The sequence below is a fragment of the Protopterus annectens genome, chromosome 9.part0, assembly GCF_019279795.1.
Source record: "Protopterus annectens isolate FY-2018-M chromosome 9.part0, PAN1.0, whole genome shotgun sequence".
NCBI classification, from domain to species: Eukaryota; Metazoa; Chordata; order Ceratodontiformes; family Protopteridae; genus Protopterus; species Protopterus annectens.
The window spans coordinates 979,556,723-979,583,186 of record NC_056743.1 but is presented as its reverse complement, the minus strand read 5'-3'; the positions used below and the strand labels follow the sequence as shown (position 1 = coordinate 979,583,186).

Sequence of the window (26,464 nt, the reverse complement as noted above, 5' to 3'; positions counted from 1 at the left end):
TGACTACTGTCCCAGGGAAATCCCCTTACTGAACAAACATGAAACAAGTCATTAGAGCAATCGGGGGTAGCCCATATAAATTAAACTGTGTTGAGTTGTAAAGACATGTCCTTAGTGAACTCACAAAGACAGAGTCAGACAGACCACATGGACCTTCACTGGAGACGTGTGCTAAGGATACAGTCTGTCATACTAACAGTACTAGTTACCCAACTTCCATCACAATACACTGCATCTCACCTGTTGGAGAGAGAGACATGCTGACAGCTCACGGGTAGCTAAGTTTAAACAACAAAATAGCAATTACCATTTTTTCCTCTATAACAATTTACAAAGCCATACAAAGAATATTCTGAACTCTCCTTTAAACTACTTCAGGCAATGAAACCAAAGTATCATAAGCCAGCTTGAGAGTGGACAAATAATTCAGGTTTGGTTTGGAATTTTTTCCTCAGTAATGAAACTAAAGAAATATGTTTGTTTTATGCATACAATGTTTATCAATTAATTTTTCACTCTTTGCCCAACTGTCTGTTGATCATCAGGCCCGTTCACAGCCAATTTTCCCATTTGTTCTCCATCACTGGAATGAGTGTAGGTCAGGAGGGGCCATCATTCAGACAGCTATCAGGGATGATTTGAAATTTTTTTTGTTTGTTTGTTTCGTCTCTACCACATGAATCCAGGAAAGCATACAGGATGGGCATGCAATGGGATAACAGAGGAGGTCCCCTCACTTCCGCAAGGGGCATTCCCTCCAGCCATCTCTGGCCTACCCCCCTACAAGGCACAAGAGCCAAATTGCCCAGTCTCCACAAAGAAGTAGGTGCCATCCTGTACGTCCCCCCACCAGAGTTCATACAAACCCGGCTGCCACCACCAAAGAAGTGAGCAAGGCATGCTCCTTCAATCCTTCCCTCTCTACCTGGTTCTTCCAGTGCTGGATTAAACCCCGGTTACTAGGCTGTAGGCAGGAATCTATTCCCTGCACCAAGGAGCCAGACCACTCATGGATGAAACGTGCAGATTTTGTACTGCCATTACAACTGAACTATGATGATTCTTGATTTTTTTTTTTAAATCAAAGTTAATTTTTTTACATTACATTAAAATGTTTACTAATTAACAGAAAGCAAATATAAACTGGTCTGCATGAATACGAATGAGTGAAACAACTATTCTTGAATTGTACTCCTCACTTTCATATAAGTTTAACCACATTATGTATGTGCACATTAAGTTTTTAATCAAGTGATGCAACACCACTGCTGTGGCTACAATTACATGTGGGCTTTCAGTATTCTTCTCCCCTTTTCTGTACTTACTGCATGTCCTGTGTTGCTATTTTTATTAGTGTTGACAACGTTTCTGAGTCTTCAGCACTGAACAGGTGATGTTAGCAGAGACATACCAGTAAGAGATGCAAAGTTCTCTACCTTCTCCTTAGAGGTGCAATTAACATAACAAAAATTTGCTCTTAAGTCTCAAAAGGGGAATTCTACAACAAAGTACTAATGGGCTGAGGGGAAATCATAATGCAAGCAAACACAAACACACACACACACACACACACACACACACACACACACACACACACACACACACACACACAGTCCTAGCCACATACAATGATAATCCAATAATAAATGCATTTCATATAGAGCAGGATTCTAGATGACTGATATCTTAATTACCATTTAAGATGTTATTTGGAAATATACTTAGAATGGATATGACCGTACTGAATCTGTCCAGCTGAATGATTACTCACTGTATCGGAGAAACATCAAATATGCAGTTTAAGTTCATCAAAATTGTTGAAGTACACAGTTAAACTGAACACATACAGCATATGTTACGAATAAATAAATAAATGCACCTTTTACCATCATGGAGACTCAGGAGATATATGGTTTGGTTCTTGAAACACTTACCTCTACATCCGATACACTTACCTCTACATCCACTTTTGAAACACAGTTCCAAACACAGCAAACTTCACTACAACAGTTTAATACTGTAGTTATTCTCTGTTTTTACTTAACATGATCTTAAAAAAAAAAATAATTTCCATTCTGTATAGATCTCTTTTATCTGGCTGACCTGCCGTGTGTTGCTGGAATGAATGCTGGGTTCTCCAGCAACAATTACATATGCCGAAGAGGGTAAGCTACCTGGCTGTACTGCCAGCATGCAGCTGAGACGGGAAAAAGGCGATTTGTTGCAAATTTTACCAAAGGACACTTCCTCCCCTTTTCCTCACAAATTTGAAAGCTAAATGTCTTTCTATATCACTGCTGCAGTATTCCACATAGAAGGGATCTTCTGCCCAGGGTAGCCAGACGCTTGGCCAGTATGCCAAAGCCTAAAGATCGTGTATGCACCTGTATGTCACATCTATGTTCCCCACATGGAACATGGGGCATAAAAAGAATGTACAGACGCAACTACCCAGAACTTCTTTGCCACCAGTTCAAATGCCATTTTTGCCAGTTAGTTTGGATGCCTTGTTACTGCACTGAATATTTAGCACTCCAGATAAAGTACAGTTGTGTACACTTACCATAAAGACGTTCGAGTGTATTCACTGTTGCAATCATCACCTGTGGGTTATCCCTCCTGTGGTAGCCCTCGGCCAGCCCGAACACCAGAGTCAATCTTTTTCTGCATTGGCTGCTGTTGCTTGCTGTCTGATGTCAGGTCGTCAGTGCTATAAAGGAAGGCAGCTGATGCCATTACATCAGTTTTTCTTGCCCTAACCAGTCAGAGGCCCCAGTAAATATGGTAAAGTGGTCCTGGTGGCTAAAAGCCACCGTTAGAAACTTATGTCTCCCTAAAGAAAGAAAATATAAGGGGGAAGGAGGGTGGGAAACCAGGACTGCAACAGTGAATACCCTTGAACATCTACATTTATGGTAAGTGTACACAACTGTACTATGTTCTTTGTGTTTCACTGTTGCAGTCATCACTTGTGGGAGGATTCCCAAAGTTGAGAAGAGGGGTGGGTAGGATTAGTAAGAGACCCAGGAATGGGTCAACAGGCCCTGCAGAAAGTACAGTTTTGTACCTACCATAAATGTAGATGTCCGATAGGCATGCATCTGCAGTCCTTACAAATGGGTTGTCCTGTCGTCAGGCAGCCCTTCGGTCGGCCGGATTCCAAAGTCTGGGTCTGGCCTCGGCTGGTGTCGCACTTCACCCGACGTCATAGCTGCAGTTCTTCGGGTATAAAGGCATCAGCCGACGCCATTTTCCTCAGTGTTTCTTGCCCCAGATGCCAGGTGCCCTCTAGGAAGGCTAAATTTGGATAAATGCAAATGGTTCCAAATAGTAGAGAGCAAACAAAAAATAAGCATGTATGTACATATATACAAACAAATACACCATAATAGATTCCCCAGCTAGCTACAAGATGGGCAAATACCCTAGGAGTACCACAGAGGGGAAGGAGGGTGGGTAATCCTGACTGCAGATGCATGCCTATCGGACATCTACATTTATGGTAGGTACAAAACTGTACTATGTCCTTCAAGGATGCATCTGCAGTCCTTACAAATGGGTAGAATACCATAGCCAAACTGGGGGAGGAGGAGAAATAAAGATTATGGTGTAGTTAAGATCCCTTGCAAAACAGCAGTGGCAAAACCTGCTCGGGATCTGGAGTATAAAGGTAAATTATAATGCTTGGCAAATGTATGCACGGAGCTCCAAGTAGCAGCCTCTAAAATGTCTTTGGTAGCCACTCCTCGTAAAAAAGCTATGGTAGTGGCTGTAGCCCTTGTAGAGTGAGGCCTGATGTTTTCTGGAGTTTTCTTCCCATGGTAGGAGTAACAAAATCTAATGCAATTTCCTATCCACTTAGAGATTGTCTGTTTTGAAATTGCTTTTCCTTCCATTCCTGTTGCATATGCTACTAGTAGCTGGTCAGTCTTTCTATTGCTCTTGGTCCTGTCCAGGTAGTAACGTAACTGTCTATGTACATCCAAGGTATGCAACAGTCTTTCTCCCCTGTTCTGTGGGGGTTGGGGAAGAATGTAGGTAGGTGGATAGCTTGATTTAAAGATACCCTGGAGACCACCTTTGGCATAAAAGTAGGATTAGTTCTCATGGACACTCTATCTTGATGGAAGATCAGGAAGGGCTGTACTGCCATTAATGCCTGTAGCTCAGATACCCTTCTTGCTGAAGTGATTGCAAGCAGGAAAGCAGTTTTCCATGATAAGTACTGTAATTCTGCTGTTGCTGCTGGCTCGAAAGGAGGGAGTGTCAACTTTTCTAGCACAAAGTTCAAGTCCCATGCTGGCAATGGTGGCTTCCTAGGGGGCTTTACATTTTTAATACCTCTCAGAAACTGCCTGAGCAGAGGATGTGAGAAGACTGGAGGATCCAAGTTGTATTCTGCTGAAATAGCTGATGCATGAATCTTAATGGAAGAATAGGACAGGCCGTTGTGGAAGAGCTCTGCCAAGTATTCCAGGATGTTAGCTATGTTTATCAGTGACACATTCTCTCCTTTTGCAGTACTCCAAATGAGGTATCTTTTCCATTTTGCTGAATAATTTTTTCTTGTTGAGGGTCTGCGAGCCTCCAAGATAATGTCTTTAACCCTTTGAGATAAATCTGGGTTATTTGGTCTTATGCAATGTTCCAGGCAGCCAGCTGCAGTGTTTTCAGGTTTGGATGCAGGGTTTTGATGTTGTTCTGTGTTAACAGCAAGGGAACTAGGGGCAGAGGCCATATTTGTTCCCGAGACATGGTCCTCAGTAATGGGTACCAATGTTGCCTTGGCCAGTCTGGAGCTATCAGGATGATCCTTGGACGGTCTTCTTTGATCTTCAATAGCACCTTGTGCATCAAAGGAAGAGGTGGGAATGCATATGCTGTCAGGTTTTTCCAACTGAAAGATAGGGAGTCCACTTTCCAAGCAAGTGGGTGGTACGTCCTTGTGCAGAATTTTTTCAGTTGGTGATTGTGTGGGGATGCAAATAAGTCTATTTCTGGTAGTCCCCATTTCCCTGTAATGGTTTTGAAGATGTCCGGATGCAGCATCCATTCGTGGGCATCCGTGGCAGTTCTGCTTAGGATGTCTGCTAGTATATTTTCTTTTCCTGGCACAAAAATTGCTTGTAGCTGAATGTTGAAGCTCAGTGCCACATTCCAGAGGTCCATTGCCATCCGGCATAGAGGGTATGAATGTGTGCCTCCCTGTTTGTTGATGTACCACATAACTGTGGTGTTGTCCGTCCTTATCAGCAGTTGACCCTGTCGAAGAAATGGTCTGAATGCCTGAATTGCCAGTTTTACTGCCAGCATTTCCTTTTGATTTATGTGTAGGTGCAGCTGGTCTTGAGTCCATAAGCCTTGTATGCACTTGTCCAGCATGTGTGCCCCCCAACCGAGGTCTGAGGCATCTGTTGTGATGGTCTGGCTTGGTTGAGTGCTGTGGAAGGGCCGTCCCTTGTTTGATTGACAGGCCTGAGCCCACCATTGGAATTCTTGTTTCAGGCATGGAATTATTGGAATTCGGGTTTCTAGGCTGTGCTTGTGCTGAGACCATAAATTCCTTAGGTACCACTGTAACTTCCTCATATGTAGTCTGGCATGTGGAATCAATATTATGCAGGATGCCATGTAACCGAGAGCTTGCAGGACTTTTCTTGCTGTTAGCTGGTTCTGCTTTGTTAATGCCATGAAGTAGAAAGGAGTTGCTCCTGTTTTCTACTGTCAGGAATGCCATTTGTTTTGATGTGTCCAGATCTGCACCCAAGAAGGTTATCCTTTGGGATGGAATCAGCCTTGACTTTTTTATATTGACTGTGTATCCCAGGGCTTGTAGTAGATGAATGACCCTTTCCAAATCTTTTGTTAATTTGTTTTTGTTGTCCGCTTGTAACAGGCAGTCGTCCAGGTAAGGGTAAATTTGAATTCCCTGAAGCCTGCAATGAGCAATTACTGATGCCAGGCATTTCGTGAATACTCTGGGCAGTAGATAAGCCAAAGGGCAATGCTGAGAATTGATAATGCTCTGATCCTGCAAGAAATCTGAGGTATCTTCTGCAATTTGGTCGTATGGGGACGTGCAGGTATGCCTCCTTGAGATCTAGAGTTACCAGCCAAGACTCCTTGCCCAGCATGGGAAGAAGCTGCTGTAGGGTCAGCATTTTGAATTTTGGAACAATGAGGTATGTGTTTAAAGCGGACAGGTCGAGAATAGGTTTCCATTGGTTTTCTTTTCTTGGTACCAGGAAGAGTCTGGAGTAAAATCCTTGCCCTTGTTCCATAGATGGTACCCTTTCTACAGCTCTCATCCTTAGTAAGTGAGTTATTTGTTGTAGAGCTTCTGTCTTCTGATTTGGAGGTAGGTTTGGCATTCCTCTCTTCCTTGGTAGAGTATGGAAGTGAAACCTGTAACCTTGGTCTATTGTCTGCAAAATCCATTTGTCTCCTGTGATGTAATGCCAATTTACTGAAAATAAGGCTAGCTTCCCGCCTAAGGGTGCCTCTAGTTGTTCCCTGGTAGGCGGTGCCAGAGCCAAGTCACTGCGATTGTCCTGTGGAAGTGGAGGTGGCTGGATCTGTGGCTGTACCTCGCTGGTTGTTAGCCTGCCACTGACGTCCCCTGTAGGCACCTCTGGATTGACCCCTGCCTCTTGAGCGCCTATTCCTGCCTCTCGGAGCTCTGGAGGTGTCTGGAAAGGACCAATTCTTGGAAGGCCAGTTCCTGCTAAACCTTGGAGGCTGGACCTGCAAGAAATCCTTGACTGTCTGAACAGATTTTGCTTTCTCTTCCACCTTCTTCAGCACCTGCTGCAGGGAGCCAAACAAATTGAGCTTATCCATGGGAGCATCTAGGAGCTTTGATTTAACATGGTCTGGTAAGGACTGCTCTTTTAACCATGCATGTCTTCTGATCACTGTGCCAGTCATGGCTGATCTAAAGGAAGCCTCCAGTGCATCATAGCCGCATTTTAAGGAATGATTACTGACCTGCTGAATGTTATGTACAATTTCCTGTACAGATTTTTTGTCTAATGGTTCATCCGAGGACAGTTTTTTAGTTAATTGGTCTAACATAAATTCCTGATACTGAATCAAGTGGAATTGACAGTTCAAGGCCCTAGCTGAAAGAGTAGCAGAAGTGTAAACATTTTTACCCCATCTCTCTAAGGCCCTAGATTCCCTTTCAGAGGGGAGGGGGTTTTTGGTAGAAGTAGCTGCTACAGCCTTGGGTCCCTGGGAGATCGTTTCGGGATCTGCAAAAGGGGCCTTATACAAATGATAATGTATGTCCGGAACCCTGTAGTACCTATCGGACTTAGCAGGGGCCGGAGGAAGAGAATCAGGAGCAGTACAAGCATCATTATAAGCATCATCCACAACAGTAAGTACTGGAGGAATGGCTAAAGGCCTATGCTGTGGCAAATGCAAAAAGGTTCTATGCCTTTTCCTAGAGTCTGAAAAATCCTGGCCCTGCCATTGAAATTGTTCCCTCATAGCATGCAAGGTTTCCCCAAAAGAAAATTCCTCAGGCGGAGAGGCAGAAGGAATGGACTCTTCTGCATCAGAGTCCTCATAAGGAGAAAAGGGGCCCTCAGGAGGGTTTGAATTATCTGATTCATCAGAGGAGCCATCTGAAGAAACTGGCTCAGGGGGCTCTACTCTAGTCCTCTTCTCTGGAGGTGGGTGAGAGGCCCTGTCTGGATGTGGTTGGGATCCCCGGATCAAAGAAATGAGATCCTCTGCTAGACTAAGCATTTGTGAACTAGAGCTAGGCCTGTGAGAGGGGGTCTTAGCAGGCACAGATTTGGTAGTTTTTGCTGCTTTAGCCCTGGCAAAGGCCTTAATCGACATGGATGCAGGAGGCCTAGCAGCTCCACGTGCAGGGGTAGAAATATCCAAAGGGATAGTATCAGATAAATCCTGTGAACCTGCAAGAGCAGGTGGGATTTCAGTAGCAGATTCAGCCAGGCTGGATGAGGCCTCTGTAAGTGGCAAGCTTTCGGCCGAAGGAAGAACCGTGGACTCGGTTTCAGCCGAAACCGAGACACTCGCGGTTGGCTTAACCGCGGTTTCAGCCGAAACCGCGGACCGCGAATGTCGGTCCTTTTCCTTGCGCTTTTTAGAAATTTGCGTAGTCGGAGTATCCGACGGCATAATGTAAGCAAAATCAGAGCCGAAAAACTCTTCAGCAAATTCCGACCGACATCTAAGCGTCCGTCGGTTGAAAGAAGCACAGGCTAGACAAGCTGCTACGTCGTGGCTGGGCCTAAGCAAGGTAAGCAGTAAGAGTGGAAATCTTTATGAGGTATTTGTTTCCCACAAGTTAAACAGTTATTCACTTTTTCTGACATCGGCTGAGGCAAGAAAGAGTCCCCAACGGGGTACTTAGCTTTTTAGAAGTCTTCGGTACTTGTAGTAGTAATCTCTGGTTCTGACCGACCGGCACTTGCGAACAGCTTCTGCTTCGGGCGCCACGCGGCAAGAAAGACTGAGGAAAATGGCGTCGGCTGATGCCTTTATACCCGAAGAACTGCAGCTATGACGTCGGGTGAAGTGCGACACCAGCCGAGGCCAGACCCAGACTTTGGAATCCGGCCGACTGAAGGGCTGCCTGACGACAGGGCAACCCATTTGTAAGGACTGCAGATGCATCCTTGAAGGACATCTGCAGAGGCAAACCCTGCCCTATCCTTAGAAAACAGAGGTAGGTGGTAATGCTTGGTAAAGGTATGGACAGAAGTCCAGGTGGCAACTTCTGGGATTTCCCTGGTGGGAACTCCTCTGAGGAATTCTGTGGAAGTGGAGGCTGCCCTAGTGGAACGGGTTTGACTAGACTTTGGGGGGGGGGTTCCCATGCAACCTGTAGCAGTAATGGATACAGAGGGATATCCATTTGGAAACGGTTTGTTTGGAAATGGGCTTCCCCTCTGCCCCTGGGGCACAGCTGACAAGTAGTTGGTCTGTTTACCTGAAGGGTTTAGTATGGTCCAGATAGTATCTGAGCTGTCTGTGCATGTCTAGTGAGTGTAGAATTCTTTCCCCCTTGTTTTGAGGGTTAGGAAAGAAGGTGGGTAGATGTATAGCCTGGTTGAGAGTTACATTAGATGCCACCTTGGGCATAAAGGAGGGATTAGTCCTTATGGAGACCCTGTCTGCATGGAAGATGAAAAAGGGCTCAATGGTCATCAGTGTCTGAAGTTCTGAAACCCTTCTGGCTGAGATGATAGATAGGAGAAAAGCAGTCTTCCAGGAGAGGTATCTTAGTTCTGCCAAAGCAGCAGGTTCGAAGGGTAGTAAAGTTAGTTTTTCCAAAACATAACTCAGGTCCCAGGCTGGAATGGGTGGCCTTCTGGGAGGTCTGATATTAGAAGCCCCTCTGAGGAATTGTTTAATTAAAGGATGGGAGAACAGCAGCTGCTCTGTATCAAAATGAGCTGAAATGGCTATGGCATGGACTTCAATAGTGGAGCAGGACAGGCCACTATTAAGTAGCTCCTATAGGTAGCCCAGGATAAGAGGGATGGAACGTAGTGAGGTATTGCCCCCTCTGGACTGGCTCCAGGAGCAGAATCTTTTCCATTTTCCTGTGTAAGATTTTCTGGTGCTGGGCCTTCTGGCCTCTATGATAATGTCTAGGACCTGTTTGCTTAACAGTGGCCCCTTGTTTGCCTTTAGAGTATTAGCCATGCTGATAGTTTGAGAGTCTGCAAGTCTGGGTGCAGCACTCCCCCCACCAACTGAGTTAAGAGGTTTGAGATCAGGGGAAGCTGCCTGGGAGGCTGTAAGGTCAGGCTGCACAGTAAGGGGTACCAATGTTGTCTGGGCCAATCTGGAGCAATGAGGATGACATTTGGTCTCTCCTCCCTTATTTTGATCAGTACCTTGGGAGTAAGAGGCAGAGGAGGGAATGCATACACAAAGAGGGCATTCCAGGGGAAGGTCAAGTCATCCACCTTCCACGCTAGATACTCCCTGGTACAGAATTTTTTCACCTGATGGTTGAGATGCGAAGCAAAGAGATCCACCTCCGCAGTCCCCCATGCCTGAGTAATTTGTAAAAAGATTTTTCTGTGGAGCTGCCATTCCTGGGGCTCCAGTAAGTTTCTGTTTAAGTGGTCTGCCAGGGTGTTGTTGAGCCCTGGTAGACATTGGGCTATCAGGTGTAGTCCCATGAAAGAGGCTGTCAGCTAGAGGTTCATAGCTAGCCTGCGCAGAGGGTAAGATTGGGTCCCTCCCTGTTTGTTGATGTACCACATTACTGTGGTGTTGTCTGTTTTGATAAGAAGAACCCCTGGCTTGAAGTGGGGTTTGAAGGATGTCAGAGCCTTTTGTACTGCCATCATTTACTTCTGGTTGATGTTTAAGGGAAGGTGTTGGGCATACCAAAGACCTTGAGTGCACTTGCCTTTTAGGTGAGCGCCCCAAGCTATGTCTGAGGCGTCGGTGGTCATGGTCTGCCCGGTTGGGCGGAGGGTGAAGGAAAGACCCTTGTTCTGAGCACAGGCCCCTGACCACCAGAGAAACTCATCCCTTATACAGGGGATCAGAGGTAGAAAGGTCTCTAGAGGTTCAGAGTGCTGACACCAAAGGTTCTTTAGGTACCACAGAAGTTTTCTCATGTGAAGCCTGGCCAGAGGAATTAGAAGGATGCAAGATGCCATGTACCCCAAGGCTTGCAGGAACTTCCTTGCAGCGAGGTGACTTCTGGAAGCCAGCTGGGTAAAATAGAGAGGCAGAAAGCTCTGCTTTTCTGGGGATAGGAAGGCCATTTGGGATGCTGTGTCCAGCAGTGCTCCCAAAAAAATGATCTTCCTGGAGGGTGTTTGTCTTGATTTCTTCTCATTGATGGTGTACCCCAAGAAGGTTAGGATGGTTTTGACAAAGAGGAGGTCCTTGAGGAGCTTTTCTTTGCAATTTGCTTGAATGAGGCAGTCATCTAGATAGGGGTAAATATGTATATTTTTCTGTCTGCAAAAGGCTATGGCCAGGGCTAAGCATTTGGTAAATACCCTGGGAGCAGATGATACGCCAGAGGGTAGCGCATAGAACTGAAAGTGGTGTGAGCCTGTTCTGAAGCAAAGGAATTTCCTGCAGGATTCCCTTATGGGGATGTAGAGGTAGGCATCTTTTAGAGCTAGGGTAACTAACCAGACATTTTTGGTCAGCATAGGCAGCAGCTGCTGGAAAGTTAGCATGTTTGAATTTGGTGACCACCAGGAAGGTGCTCAGAATGGATAAATCCAGGATGGGGCACCGAGTGCCCTCTTCTCTGGGAACAAGGAATAGTCTGGAATAAAAGCCTTTGCCTGATTGATCTGAGGGGACCGTTTCTACTGCCCCTTGGGCTATGAGAGTTTGGACTTGTTTCAATGCATCTGCCCACTGATTTGCAGATAAGTCTGGGTACCCTCTTGGAATTGGGAGTTTGTTGAAGGAAAGTTTGTATCCCTGAAAAATGATCTTAAAGACCCACTGGTCCTTTGCTACAGAAAACCAATTTTCTTTGCAGAGGGAGAGCCTTCCTCCTAGTTTTTGGTGAGTGAAAAGAGGGCAGAGGGGGGAGAGGGAGTCACTTGAGAGTTTCTGCCATGGAGGGATGGCTTAGCACTCCCTGCCTTTGGATGGAAGTGGTCCACTGTTTGGTTCTCTGCTGTCCCTTGGATAGGAGTCTGGGTGGTCTGTCTCTACAGGGCTTACCTTGCCCCTGTCTGCTAGGTGCAGGAAAGGACCAGTGTTTTGAGGGAAAATTCCTGCTTAACCTTGGAGGTTATACCTGAAGGAAATATTTTATTGTTTGCATAGATTTTGCTTTGTTTTCCATCTTTTTAAGCAACTCTTCTGCTTTTACTCCAAACAAGCGGTAGTTATCCAAGGGTGCATCAAGTAATTTAGATTTGACATGATCAGGGATAGGTTGTTCCTTCAACCATGCATGTCTCCTAATGACAGATCCTGACACTGCTGCCCTGCTTGAGGCTTCTAGGGCATCATATCCACAGTGCAATGGGTGTTTAGCCACTTGACAGGTAGAGTGCAGTAAATCTGCTAACTCTTTCGAATTGGCACAGTTAGGAAAGGTTGAAATCTTTTGTTTTAATAGTTCCAAAGTGTGTTGTTGATATTTTAACATGTGGAACTGACAGTTGAGTGCTCTGATAGCTAAGGTTGCAGAGGTGTATACATTTTTACCCCATCTGTCCAGAACTCTGGAGTCCTTGTCAGAAGGAATAGAATTCTTTGCAGAACTAGGCTTAGCTCCTTTTGGTCCCTGTGTAATGGCCTCCGGGTCTGCAGCAGGATTTCCGTACAAGTATTTGTGAGAATCCGGTACTCTGTAATACCGGTCAGGTTTTCTGTGAGCAGGTGGCAGGGCGTCAGGAGTTAAGCTGGATTCATAGGTTCATAGGTTCATAGGTTCATACTAGGCTATCTGCCCGAGGGCATTTACAAGCCTAGCCCATCGTTTTGTGGCTTACGCCACCCCTTTAGTATGGGGAACTATACCCATTATTTTGCTGTGCCTCTGTCGAGCAGTGACACTGAGGTAATCCCTGGGGTATATCTGCGATCTCCCATCCATTGGTCAAGATTTCTCTTGAACAAGGCCAGCGAGGTGCTCTGCCTCACATGTACCGGGATTTTGTTCCACAGCATAGGGAGTCTTTGGGTGATGAATCTATCCCTCCAGCACGTCCTATTAATAGCCGTGTCAAGGTTTAAGTCTCCGCCCTTGTGGCTCTGATGGATCTAGATTTTTTGAGGTGAAGCATATTCATCAAATCTGGGTTTGACATGGCCTTGTATGTTAGGCAAAGGTCACCTCTGAGCAGCGGTGGCGACTGAATAGAGCTGGAGTTCTTTCAGTCGGGCAGCATAGGACAGATTTTTGAGACCCTTTATCCTTTTGGTGAGGAACTTTTGTGGCCTCTCCAGCTGCTGCAAGTGTCGGGTCAGATACATTCCGAATGGGGCATTGTACTCAATCATTGGTCTGATGAGTGATGAGTAAAGGGAGACTATGACCTCCCTTGATCTAGATGAGAATCCCTTCATGATAAGGTGGGCAATGTAGAAGATCTTCCTAACTACTTTAGCTACATGGGTGTCGAATGACAGACTACTATCAACCTGGGTCCCCAGGTCCCTGATAACTTCTTCTGTGCTCAGTGGATTGCCACCTGTTTGGTAGCTAGGGTATCCTTGTTTTTCCCGAAGGGTATGACTATGCATTTTCTGGCATTTAACTTTAGGCCGTGGCTCTGGCACCAGTTATCCGTTTCTGTGAGACCCTTCTGAAGGATATCTGTGTCAGATGTGTTTTCTACTATGGCCCAGTTTGCAGTCATCTGCAAACTTTGTCAGCCATAACCCTCCTGTGTTTGCTTGTACTTGGAAAAGTAGATGCCAAACAAGAGTGGGCCCAGGACTGAGCCCTGTGGGACACCACTTGTGACAGGCTTTGAGTCTGACATGGCGCCAGCAACTCTGACCCTGTGGGTTCTGTCACTCAGCCAGTTTGCAACCCATCTTGTGATGTATAGGTTGACATTTAAGCTGATGAGTTTTTCAATGATACCAGTGGGGTATTGTATCGAAGGCCTTAGCCAGATCGAGGTAGGCTGTATGGACTGCCTTTCCTCATCAATGGCTTTGGTGACTGTTTGAAAAAGTCAACCAAGTTTAAAAGGCATGATCTGCCTTTGACAAAGCCAAACTGGGTTGGATCCAAAGTCTGCAAATTCCCTATGTCTTTATTTATGAGGTCCATTATGATCCTCTCCATGGCTTTGCAGATAAGGCTTGTCAAGCTAATGGGCGGTAATTTCCAGGGTCGGTGGAGGCACCGCCTTTGTGAAGTGGTACCACAGTTGCAGTGCGCCACTCCTGGGTGCGTATCCAGAGGTAAGACTATGATTAAACAGCTGTCCTAGCTGTGGGTTTAATTCCTCATTGAGTTCATGGAGCACACAGCCGGGGACACCATCAGGTCCCATGGATGCTGTGTTTTTGCTTTGGAGAGAGCAGTTCTCACTTGGGCGCTGGAGATGTTTGGGGGCTGCAATCGTTTGGTATAGATATCTCTCCTTTTGGGGGAGAAGTTTGCACTGAACCTGTCAGCCAGTATGTTGGCAATGTCTGTAGGATCAGTAATCTTCACATCATTTTGAACTAGCTCTGAGCATATCTGGGAGTTTCCTCCCAGGTTTCTAACATAGCTAAAGAAGGCCTTATGATTGTCTTTTGAGTCTTTAGCTATTTTTCTCTCGAAATTTGCTTTGGATGATTTTATGAGAGCTCTTAGTTTTTACTTATAGTGATCAAGGGTGTCTTACCTTTTAAGGATTTTGCTCTATCTTGTAGTAGCTTCCTCCTTTTGTTGTAGAGTTTGTTTATGGCTGGGGTCCACCAGACTGGACGCTTGCCTTTGGTACAAAGAGTCTTTGTTTTGCTTGGGATTGCCTTATCCATGCAGTCCTGCAGGTGCTGGTAGAAGGCATTTGTAAGTGATTCAGCGGCTTGAGTACTGTTTTCCGCCGGCTCGGGGGCCTTAAAGGAGACCACACTAGTCTTTAGAAGTGTGAAGTCGGCTTTTGAGAAGTTATTTACTGTGGTCTTTTTTATTTCAGGTGGGGGTGGGATGAGGACCTCCAGCGAGATTAGTTTGTGGTCTGATCTCACCAGTGAGGGGTACACCTCCGGTGTTGAACATTGTGCTCCCATGTTCGTGATGATGAGGATTCATGGAAGATATCATCAACCACCTCTAAGATTGGAGGGATGGCCAAGGGTCTGTGCTGGGGCAGGTTTAGAAACACTCTTAGTCTTTTCTTAGATTGAGGGAAGCCCTGGGATTCCTAGTGGAAATGTTCCCTGAGGGTGTGAAGGGTTCCTCAAAGGAAAGATCTTCTGGTGGGAAGGCAGAAGGAATGGATTCCTTTGCATCAGAATCCTCATAAGCAATCAGAAGTTGTTGTTCCTCTTCAAAATCTGAATAATCAGAATCCTCAGAATCCTGTTCTGTCAGTATTTCAGGAGAAAGGTCTCTTTTCCTATTAGAAGATGTGGCCTGACTTCCCCTGATAAGGGTGATAAGATCCTCCACCATTTTAAGCATTTGAGCTTGGGGTGGTGGAGCAGGAGTAAAACGGTGGCTAGAGGTAATTTTCCTAGGAGTGGCCTTGCCTCTAGGCCTAAGAGTATCCACTGGTCTGAGAGAAACAGTAGCCGGAGAAGACGTCGTTTTTTTGTTTAGATTCGGTAGTGTGAAAAACCTCCTCAGAAGCCACTGTCTGCGCCGCGGCTTTAGACCCAACCAAGGCAGAGACAACCAAAGGCTCGGAAGAAGAAGAAGATTTCTACGGCATACCAGACTCCGAAAGGGTCTCAGTAGAGGCCTGCGAAGGTATCGAACTGGGCATTTGGGGCTGCGAACGTACCTCACTGAATTCGAGAGAACTGACGACCTGCTTAACGGTAGAGTCATCGCAAGGCTTAGCCTTGTGTGGTCTGTCTCTATCTTTATCCTTACATTTTTTCGGAATGTCTACAGATTGTTGGCTGATGGACGCCATTTCGGAATGCGAAGATGGAAGACGAAAATACCTGACTACAATAAGAGCTCTACGGCGAATGGTTCTCAAGTTAAAGAGGGCCCAGAACCGGCAATGGGGGACATCATGGTCTGGGCCTAAACAAGTGACACAGTATGAATGGAAGTCTCAGTGTTGTATTTGCTTTCCACAGGTGAGACAATTGTTAATTTTTCAGACATCGGTTATTGCAAGAAAAAAAGGATCCCACTTATCTTGGGCTTTTCTCACACAGGACATGGGATTTCTCATCCATCCTCACTTGTCCATTCTGATACTGACACCGTGGGTGATAGGGTTTTGATCCCTTTCAGGCAGCTTTATTCTGAGGACATGCTCGGGGTTTTACAATTGGCAAGGCAATTGGCAAGGAAACACTCAACCACAAAATCTTACATATCTAAATGGAAAACATTTTGAGTCTGGTGCCATGCTTGTAACCAGGACCATTTTTCAGTGAAGGTCCTTTTAGTCCTCTCTTATTTGCATGAGTTGCTCCAATCTGGCTTGGACTATTCTTCTGTGAAGGCCCATCTGTCAGCCATTTCTGCTTGTCTGCTCTTGAACCCTCCTTTGTTTGACCTCAAAAAGAGAAGTATTTCTTAAAGGTGTCCTGCATATCAGGCCTCCAAGTAATCCTATTCCTCCTCCTTGGGGCCTTAATTTTGTTTTGGAAAAATTGACTCAGGCTCCTTTTCAGTCTGCCAATTCAGCTTCTTTGCAACACTTTACCTGGAAGACTGTTTTGTTGCTGGCCCTTAGTTCTGCTTGGAGGGTTTCTGAGCTCAAGGCCCTTATGGCCATTCCTTTTTTTTGTTTCACAGGGACAGGGTATCCCTTCATACTAATCCTTCTTTTATGCCCAAGGTAGTAAATGAGTTGTCCTTGAATCTGTCGGTACAACTTTCTTCCTTTTTCCCTTCTCCTCATTCTGCGAATGAAATGGTCCTGCATACCCTTGAATTTGCACAGACAACTCAGGTACTATTTGGATAAAACTAGGACTATTTGTAAGTATGATTAGCTTTTTTGTTTCCTTTCATCCCAGGTCACCGGGTTTGGCTGTTTCTATGCAAACCATCTCCTCCTGTTCATCTAAGGCCATTTATTTTCTTATTCTTTTCATGGCAAATCTGTCTACTTCTGCTACAGCTCATTCCATTAGGGTTGTTCTCTCTTCTGGTGCCTTCAAGGGGTTGGACACCAATTGCATACTTGAAGCTGTTACTTGGTCTTCCGTCCATACCTTTACTAAGCATTATAAGTTTGATGTGGTTTCTAGGGCTAGAGCAGGTTTTGTTAAAACCATTTTATGTGGGTTTTTTGACGGTTCTCACCCTTCCACCTACCATTCTATTCAGAGTATGTTTGGTCTGCTTTCTGAAAGAAATGCCAGAAATGGAGAAAGATTTATTATTTTTTGGAAAAGAAGGTAGAAAAATCTGGGTAACTCCCTTGTATCAAAACCTTTAAGGACTTCTCCAGAGTCTTGTCTTGACGAATGACAAAATAACACCTCTTTATGCAGAGGAGCATTTACAATTTCTGATTTGACATCCTCTGGGAAATTTTACGACTATAAGCATACCTTCTCAAAATACAGCCAGTTGCAGTAGCCCTAGACACAACATCAAAATTGACGTCAGCATATTTCAAAGAATATACGAAGCAAAAAAAAAAAAGAAGCTCCCTGGTAATTAACTGCTTGGGAATAACGTAGGAAATAATCAACAGTCACCAAAAATCCCAGCAGAAACATGGCTGAGGAGTAGAAGCAATATAAGGGCTTTCCCTTCAGTGTATCATAAAATGCCAATAGCAAATAAAACCTGAGGCAGAACAATATTAGCAGCAGTCCAAGTTGTAAATATTACAGACCAGTAATCGATAAATAAAAGCATAGTTTATTATAAAACAAGGTTAGCACTTTTGCTACAAAGCTTCATCAGACCACAATTACAAACACTCAACTAACATTTAAATACTAACTTGTTGAGTCTTTCGGCTTTTCCCAGTTAGGGGTCGCCACAGCGGAACTCCGGTCCGCTAATGATTGGTAGTTGATTTTTACGTGCCAAGTTACCAGCCCTGACGCACAACCTTCAACGAAGGTACACCCATTCATGCATGTCTCCACGCAGATGACGTTCTAGCTGAGAATCGAACCGGACAGCATCTTACAGTGAGGCGACAACGCTACCGCAGTACCACCACTGCTAATATTTAAATACTAACTACCAAGTAAAATTGCACCTTTTTTCACCAATGAGACTCAAACATGTCACAAGTTGCTAAGCTACTATAAACACAGCAAAAACTTGAAAATAAATAAAACACTTATGAAAGCAAAAAAAAAAAAAAAGATAAAAATCACCTTTCCAGCCTTCTCATTTTCAGGCATAACACAAATTGCTAAGCTGGCTTGAAGACCAGAGCTTCCCAGACAAATTAGTTAGTTTGTTTACTTATTTATTTGTGGCTTGAGGAAATATGAACATACTTAGCGGGACATGGATCTATGCCCTAGCCACAAATAGTCGCTCTCAGGCGGACAGCAGAACTACGAAGAGTCAGTAAAACCTCCTTGACGAAAAGGAAGCTTGTGAGATAAACTTTTTTTAATTTATTTTATTTATTTATTTGCAGTTGGTTTACCAGGATAGTCCATTGGGCCAAGATGAACCCGTTTTCAATGGAGTCCTGGGGAGAAAAGCTCCAGACATTTTAGGTTACAATAGGTTCTTAGACATGTTTAGACAATCTAAAAAATTTGAGTAGACAATACAGATAATAAACAAACAATTACAATTAATACAACAAGAGTTAAAACTTATATGAGAGGCAGATTAAACAGGATTTTACAATTAAAAATAAGAAGTCATTACATATTAAGAGTCCTAAACATATGAGGTATAGTGTAGTATATTCTTGCAGACACTATAGTAATAATAAAATAAGAGTTAGGAGAAATGTTAGAGTGAAATCAAGGGTATAAGTAGGAGAAAGGAAAGGAAAAGGAAATAAAAAGGAAATACCCAGTATTAGTTATGAGGGGTGGGAGCAAGAGCATTCCCACTGAGATAGAAGATGTGAGTGAAGAGATTTTTTTGAAAATAAAATGGTTAGAGGTGATACGGATAGATGGAGGTAGAGAGTTCCAGAGTCGAGCTAGGCCATGTGATAGAAGGTATTTGCCAGGGGGACAGGTTGGTTTATATACTTCTAATAGATTTGGTTGTTAGACCTTAATATTTTGTCAGGTCTGTGCATTTTAAATACAGAAGACAGGGAGGGACAGAGGGAGGGGTTGAGAATAAGCTTATGTGCAAGGGATAGTTGAGTATAGGTGAGATGACTGGGTAGTTCTAGCCATTTTAATTGTTGGAGAGAGGAACAGTGGTGGGTTGAGGACTTTTGGCTGGTAGCGAATTTTGCAATTTTGTTGTAGCAGGAGGAAAGTTGTGTTTTCAGGGAGGTTTGTAGATTAGTTAGAAGTGGAGCTCCGTAGAGAAGGGATGGAATTAAAAAGGAAGTAGAGAGAGTGATTTTAGTGGCCGTTGTAAGATAGTGATTTTGTCGATAGAGCATCCCTAGTTTTTGATGTTTTTTTTTATATTTATTTGTAGATGGGAGTTGAATTTTAGTTGGTTATCAATTTGGACTCCTAGCAATTTTGTCTCTGTCACCATTTCTAGCTGAATGTTATTTTGACTGTTGATAGAGAATGTCTTTGTATTAAAAGTGTTGACTTTAGTGGGGGTGAGTATCATTAATTTGGTTTTAGAGGCGTTGAGTGCTAGGTGATTTGTTTTCATCCATTGTTCAGTGGTAGAAAAAGCATCCTGAGTTAGGAGTGTTGGGATAGATGTGGCAGTGCAGATAATGGTAGAATCATCTGCATATTGGATGATGTTGGAAAAAGGGATCGCCTTGTGGAAATCATTTATGAATATGTTGAAGAGGAGTGGACCTAATATGGAGCCTTGGGGGACTCCAGTTGGGGTGTTAAGGAATGAGGAGGTTGCCTTTTTCCATTTTACTGCTTGATATCTGTTGGATAAGTAGCTGGAGAACCAGTTTATTGATGGGGGAGATAGGTTAAGTTTTGAGAGTTTGGTTAGAAGCAGGTTATGTGATATAGTATCAAAGGCTTTAGAGAGGTCGAGTTGAAGGGTAGAGACAATAAGGACAGAGTCCCGGGCTTTATTTACAGTTTCGAGGAAGGAGAGGAGAGCTGTCATAGTGCTGTGATTAGGTCTGAATCCGTGTTGTGTGGGAGATAGTAGGTGATTATCTATGAGATATGGTAGGAGTTGAAGTTGAATACACTTTTCAAGGAGTTTAGAGATGGGGGACAGGATAGCAATGGGGCGGAAGTTAGTAACACTGTTATTATTGCCACCTTTATGTAAAGGTATGATAAAGACTTTTTTCCAGATTTGGGGAACTATGCTTTCTTGGATTGAGGGATTGATTGGTATGCTAATGGGGTAAGCAATTGCTTCAGCAGCTATGCTAAGAAAGTAGGAAGGGATATCATTAGGGGCATTGGTACATGGTTTTAGTTTCTGGAGGAGGTTTTGTATGGTAGAAGTGGGTATAGGTTTTAATGAGAATGGAGGAGAGTGTGGAGAGGGGGTGTTGTGGGGCGAAGATGGTGAGGAGGAAGAGGTAGTAGGAGTGGGGGTGGATGGTAAAGGGGGTGAGGAAGATGAGGAGGGAATGAGAGTAGGATAGGAGGTGGATGGGAAAGATTTAGTAGCTATGGGTGGGGGAGAGGTAGTAGTGCTGGGTGGAGTGTTGGTGGGGGGGAAAGGAGGAGAGTTTGAGAGTGTGTTGTTAGAGAAGGAAGAAGTTAATCTGGAGATAGATTCAATGAAAAAAGAGTTGAATTGAGTAGCCAAATCGATGTCTGGGGTGGGGGAAACAGGCTTACTGGGATTAAGTAGGGTGGAGATGCCTTTCCAGAATTTCTGAGGATTTGTTTTGTTATTGCTTTGGAGAATGGAGAAGTAATTTTGTCGATCAGAGACGATCAGCTTTTTTACCCTGTTTCTAAGTGTTTTATATTCGTTGTGAATGAGGGGGGTCTTATTTTTCTGGTACTTTGTCCAGGCTTTATCTCTTTGCTTCATTGTTGCTAGTGTATTTTTGGTAAGCCAAGGGGCGGTATTGGTTTTTATTCTTTTAGTTCTTAGAGGAGCATGGAAGTCTAGTAGTTCTAAGAATGTGGTGTTGAAGTGGGCAACAGCATTATCTAAGGGTAGTATTTTTAGACAATTCCAGTTTATTGCTTTTAGGGAGTTATTAAAGGTAGATGGGTTAAAGTTTTTATGATTACGGATTGTAATATAGTTTTGGGTGCGGTGTGGGAGTAGGGGGGAGCCGGTGAGTGAAAGTGGGTATGTGGTCACCAAGTGGATCTGGAAGAGTTCCACTGCTGGCGAAATAGTGGGGATGTGAGACTAAGATCCAGTCCAGGATACTGCCACTGGATAAGTTTTTTGTTTGGTGTGTTATAGAGGTGATTAGTTGTGTAAAATTATGTAGGTTGATGGGAGACTGAATGGCAGCCCAGTTAATATTCATGCCCCCTAAGATTACTGTTTCATAGCTAATGTTGTTGGTAAGCCAGGAGAGTATGTCTTCGAGTGTGGAAATATTATCTCCTGGGGGGATGTAGAGTGTGGCTATACATATATATTTGTGTTTATTAACTTGAAGTAGTGTTAAGAGTAGTTCAGCGTTATTAAACTGAGGAGTATGTTTGTTATAGGGAGTGATTGACAGGGAGGTTGAGTAGAGGAGAGCTACCCCCCCCCTTTTTTGTGAGACCTATCTTTTCTGATAATAGAATAGTTTGGTGGGAGTATTTCTGAGTCTTTTATGTGGGGTTTTAACCATGTTTCTGATATGGATAGGATGTCGGGTTTATGGTGTGTTAGCCAGGCATGCAGGTTTGGGATTTTGTTAAATATACTTTGAGAGTTTAGGGCAGGAAGTAGTATGGATTTGTCTTTAATTGTTGAGGTGGAGGGGCCAGGGTTAGGATGGATATCGCCTGATAAAAGGTTGGGAATGGAAAATATATTTGAATTGGTGAAGTATATGCACAGTCTTGAGAATAGATTTAGTTCTATGGTGTTTTTATAGGATTTAGAGATGGTTAAATGGGTAGACTGTTTCTGGGTGGGTATGAGTTTAAATGGGAAAAGTAGAAGGTTTATTATAGGGCAAAGATGGGGTGAGATTGGGATATATGAGTGTGTTAGTGAAGGGGTAAGATGGTTAGTTACATGGAAGGATTGGGAGTGGTAAGAATAACTGGGCTGTGTGAGGAGGTAGAGATAGGTTAAGGTAAGTAGTAGAGTTAGTAAGAGGGGGGGGAAGAAGAATGTGGGTTGTGAAGGCATGATGAAGTGGAGCTAAGTGTAGTTATTAAGTAGTTGATTAAATTGTATGTATTTTTAATCACAAGCACCAAATACACTAGTACTAGCTCTTCACAACACAGTAATGAATAAGCAGAACATTTTTCCTCAAACATTCAATGGCTCTCAAAATGTCGCAGAATCCCCACCGGGACTCTGGACTGGCTTACAGCTCATAAAGGAGTCTGATAAGCAGTCAGAGGAACTGCAAAGGGTTTGTTAGAAGCTTTGACAAAAAATGTAAATTTTTTGAAATTTTTTGTCAGGGCCACCATATCCACTTATGTACTAGCTCCACACAATGTTCACAAAGGAAAATATAATTACACTTTGAAAGACAAACTAATTGTTCCTCAGAGAAGAGTTTCAGCTCTCAGACACCACTCAGTGAGAAGAATGAAATGTCCTGAAATAAAGCATACAAAATAATAACACTTTTTTGTTTTCTTTTATAAGTGGAAGATAGTCCCCCGTGGGGAACTTAATCAGTTCAGCAAGGAGAAGCTCTGGCCAACAATCAATTTTACAAAGCCTGCAGAGGGACACACACTTCAGCAGTGAGAAAGTTCTTCTTGTGTCCTATCCACTGGTTTTATTTACAGTCTCGCACTTACCAGTGGCTAGGGCACATTGAAGGAGCCCTAAATCTTTACAAACTTGGCAGGACATCCCATATAGCTTAAGGCTACTGCAGCAGTGATCTTATGATGAACACTGAATGGATTGTCTGGCTGATAAGGGATGATCAGCAGGTAGCCCAAGAAAAAACATCAAAAAGAAGTGTAAAAAGATGGAACATAACCATTCACTTACATTGCTCAAGTCCAAAGAGAGTACAGTTTTGTACACTTTCCATAAATGTAGATGTTCAAGTGTATTCACTGTTGCAGCCATTACATTTGGGTAATCTGCTTGCAGGTCGCCTTCAGTCGGCCTGAATAACAAAGTCTTGGGTCCTGCGTCAGTTGCTGTCTCCTCTTCCAGGACATCAGGTCATCAGGGGTATAAAACATGCAGCCAATGCATTTTAATCAGTTTTTCTTGCCCCAGATGTCAGGTGCCCCCCAAATGGGGAGCAAATATATATATATAAACTGTAAATATATAAATGCACTTTAGAAACATAAGATTTACCTTCAACTAAAAGCAAATACACCACAAAGGCTTTGAGTATAGTGAAGGAAAGAAAAGGTAGAGAAAGGGGGCTGGTGTGTGGGTAATCCGGACTGCAACAGTGAATACACTCGAACATCTACATTTATGGTAAGTGTACACAACAGTACTATGCTCTTCGTGTTTCACTGTTACAGTCATTACATTTGGGTAGAATCCCAAAGCTATGGATGGGAGGATGGAACTAAACGGCATTAGGAGCAGCTATAAGGTCCTGCAGGACTGCAGTGGCAAAACCTGCCCTGGATTTAGAGAATAGAGGTAAATAATAATGCTTTGTGAATGTATGAACTGAGCTCCAAGTAGCAGCTTCTAGAATGTCTCTGGTAGGGACCCCTCTGAGAAAAGCTGCTGAAGTAGAGGCAGCCCTGGTGGAATGGGATCTGATACCCTTGGGCACAGGTTTACCATGGTGCAAGTAGCAGAAACGAATGCAATGACTTATCCATTTAGAAATAGTCTGCTTTGATATAGCCTACCCCCTCTGATCCTGCAGCAAATGCTACCAGTAGTTGCTCAGACTTTCTTAGAGATCTTGTCCTGTTTAAGTAGAATCTTAGTTGTCTGTGTACATCCAATGAATGCAGAATCCGCTCCCCCTTGTTCTGCGGATTTGGGAAAAAAGTTGGCAGGTAAATGGTCTGGTTAAAAGTCACATTGGATACCACCTTAGGCATAAAAGAAGGATTGGTCCTGAGGGCCACCTTGTCTGGGTAAAAAATAATGAAATGCTCCACTGCCATGAGAGCCTGTAGTTCTGAAACCCTTCTAGCTGAAGTAACTGCCAAAAGAAAAGCTGTCTTCCAAGAAAGAAATTTTATATCCGCAGTAACTGCTGGTTCAAAAGGAGGCAGGGTGAGTTTTTCCTGCATAGAACTGAGGTCCCATGCAAGAGTTGGTGCTCTCCTGGGAGGCATTAAATTTTTGGCCACTCTGAGGTACTGTTTTAGCAGGGGATGAGAAAAGCGGGGAGGCTCTGTGTTGTAGAAAGCCAAGATGGCAGAGGCATGAATTTTTATTGAAAAAAAAGATAGGCCCTTGTCAAGCATCTCAGTTAAGTATTGTAAAATCTGAAGAATATTGGGATTTGCTGTGTCTATTCCTTGTGCTTGGTTCCAAGCACAGAATCTCTTCCATTTATCAGCATAAGATTTTCTAGTACTAGCCCTTCTGGCTTCCAAAATGACACCCATCACAGATTTACTGAGAGATGTGGTTGGTAAAATTAATTGATTAGCCATGCTACAAGATTCAGAGTTTGGAGCTGAGTGTTCAGAATTTGATAGTTCTGCTGAGACAATAGGTGAGGTATTTGAGGCAAGTACCACGGAGGAAGGTGTGACATATTCCTTAGAAGTGGGTACCAGTGCTGGTAAGGACAATCCGGAGTAATTAGAATCATTTTTGTTTTTTCCTGTCTGACTTTTAGTAAGACCTTGGAGAGGAAAGGCATAGACTGATATGCTTTTGCACCTGAAGGATAGAGCATCCACTTTCCATGCTTTTTTGTGATGTGTTCTTGTGCAGAATTTGTCCAACTGACAGTTTTGGGGATAGGCAAATAGATTTATGTCTGGGTTTCCCCATTTCTGTGTTAACATGCTGAAGATTTGTGGATCCAGTTTCCATTTGTGCGGGTCCATATGATTTCTGCTTAGGTCGTCTGCCAGAATATTTTGCTTTCCTGGCAGGAATTGAGCTTGAAGATGTATTTGGTAAGTCAATGCTGTGTTCCACAAGGCCATGGCTAGTCTGCAAAGGGAGTAGGAATGGGTACCCCCCTGCTTGTTTATGTACCACATAACTGTGGTGTTGTCCGTCTTTATCAGTAGTTGTCCTGGATGAAGTAAGTCCTTGAAGGCTGTCAGAGCATTCTGAACAGCTAGCATTTCTTTCTGGTTGATATGTAGATGCATTTGGTTTAGGCTCCATTTGCCCTTAATGCATCTCCCTGCCATGTGGGCCCCCCAAGCATAGTCTGATGCATCTGTAGTTGGGGTTTGGGTGGCAGGGGGTAGAGTAAATGACAGTCCCTTGTTTGGGTGACATGTCTCTGCCCACCAAAGAAACTCCTGTTGCAGGCAGGGAATGAGAGGAATCATTGTTTCCAGGCTGTGACAATGTTGACTCCATAAGCTTTTTAGGTACCATTGAAGTTTCTTCATATGCAGTTTCGCATATGGAATTAGTAGAATGCAGGATGCCATGAACCCCAAAGCCTGCAGAATTTGTCTTGCAGACAACTGGGTTTTTGTTGTCATTTGTTTGAAGTATGTTGTCAATTGCATTTGTTTGTCTGGCGTGAGGTAAACCATCTGGGCAGTTGTATTCAAGCTTGCACCCAGGAATGTAATTATTTGAGAGGGTACCAGTTGTGATTTATTTTCATTTATGGTGTACCCTAGGCATGCTAGAAGCCTTTTTACAAATGCCAGATGTTGAAGAAGAGTGTCCTTGTCCTCTGCCTAAATGAGACAATCATCCAGATAAGGATACATTTGAATGTTTGTCTGCAGAATGCAATTACTGGTGCCAGGCACTTTGTAAAGACCCTGGGCGCAGTAGATAAGCCAAAGGGCAGTGCAGAGAATTGGTAATGCAAAAAGCCTGCTTTGAAGTGGAGGTATCTTCTGCAAGATTCCCTTATTGGGATATGCAGGTATGCCTCTTTTAAGTCTACAGTTACCAACCAGGCACTCTTGCTAGCATAGGCAGTAGCTGTTGTAAAGTCAGCATTTTGAATTTTGGAATGTCCAGGAACATGTTCAGAACTGATAAGTCCAGTATTGGATGCCATGATTTGTCTTTTCTGGGTACCTTGTCCTTTTTCCTTTTCTGGTACTGGTTGAACAGCCCCCATATCCATGAGGAACATGACTTGTTTCTGGGCCTCTGCCCACTGGTTTTGTGGCAGATCTGGCCATCCATTTGGAACTGGCAAAGTGTGGAAATGAAATCTGTACCCCTGGGATACTATGTTTAATGCCCACTTGTCCTGGGTAATTAACTGCCAGTAACCAAATATCCACGGGAGGCTAATGACACACCAGCAGAACGGCAAAGAACAACAAATAGCGTATACAGGTTTATTATCCGGCTTTAGTACAATCATCATCAGAATAGATACACACATGTTAAAAAAAATCCAAACAACCAACCATATGATTAAACAAACAAAAAAATAAAATAATATAATAAAAAAACTAAAAAAAAAAAATAAAAAAAAAAATTTAAATAATAAAAATATAAATATATTATAATAATAAATAT

The 26,464-nt window shown here is 43.6% G+C and overlaps 1 protein-coding gene across 1 annotated transcript in view; it reads right to left on the bottom strand.

Annotated features, from left to right (window-relative positions):
- SMARCC2 (SWI/SNF related, matrix associated, actin dependent regulator of chromatin subfamily c member 2) overlaps nucleotides 1-26,464 on the bottom strand; it is a 2,789,858-nt gene that overhangs the window by 2,620,211 nt on the left and 143,183 nt on the right. The window lies entirely within an intron of this gene.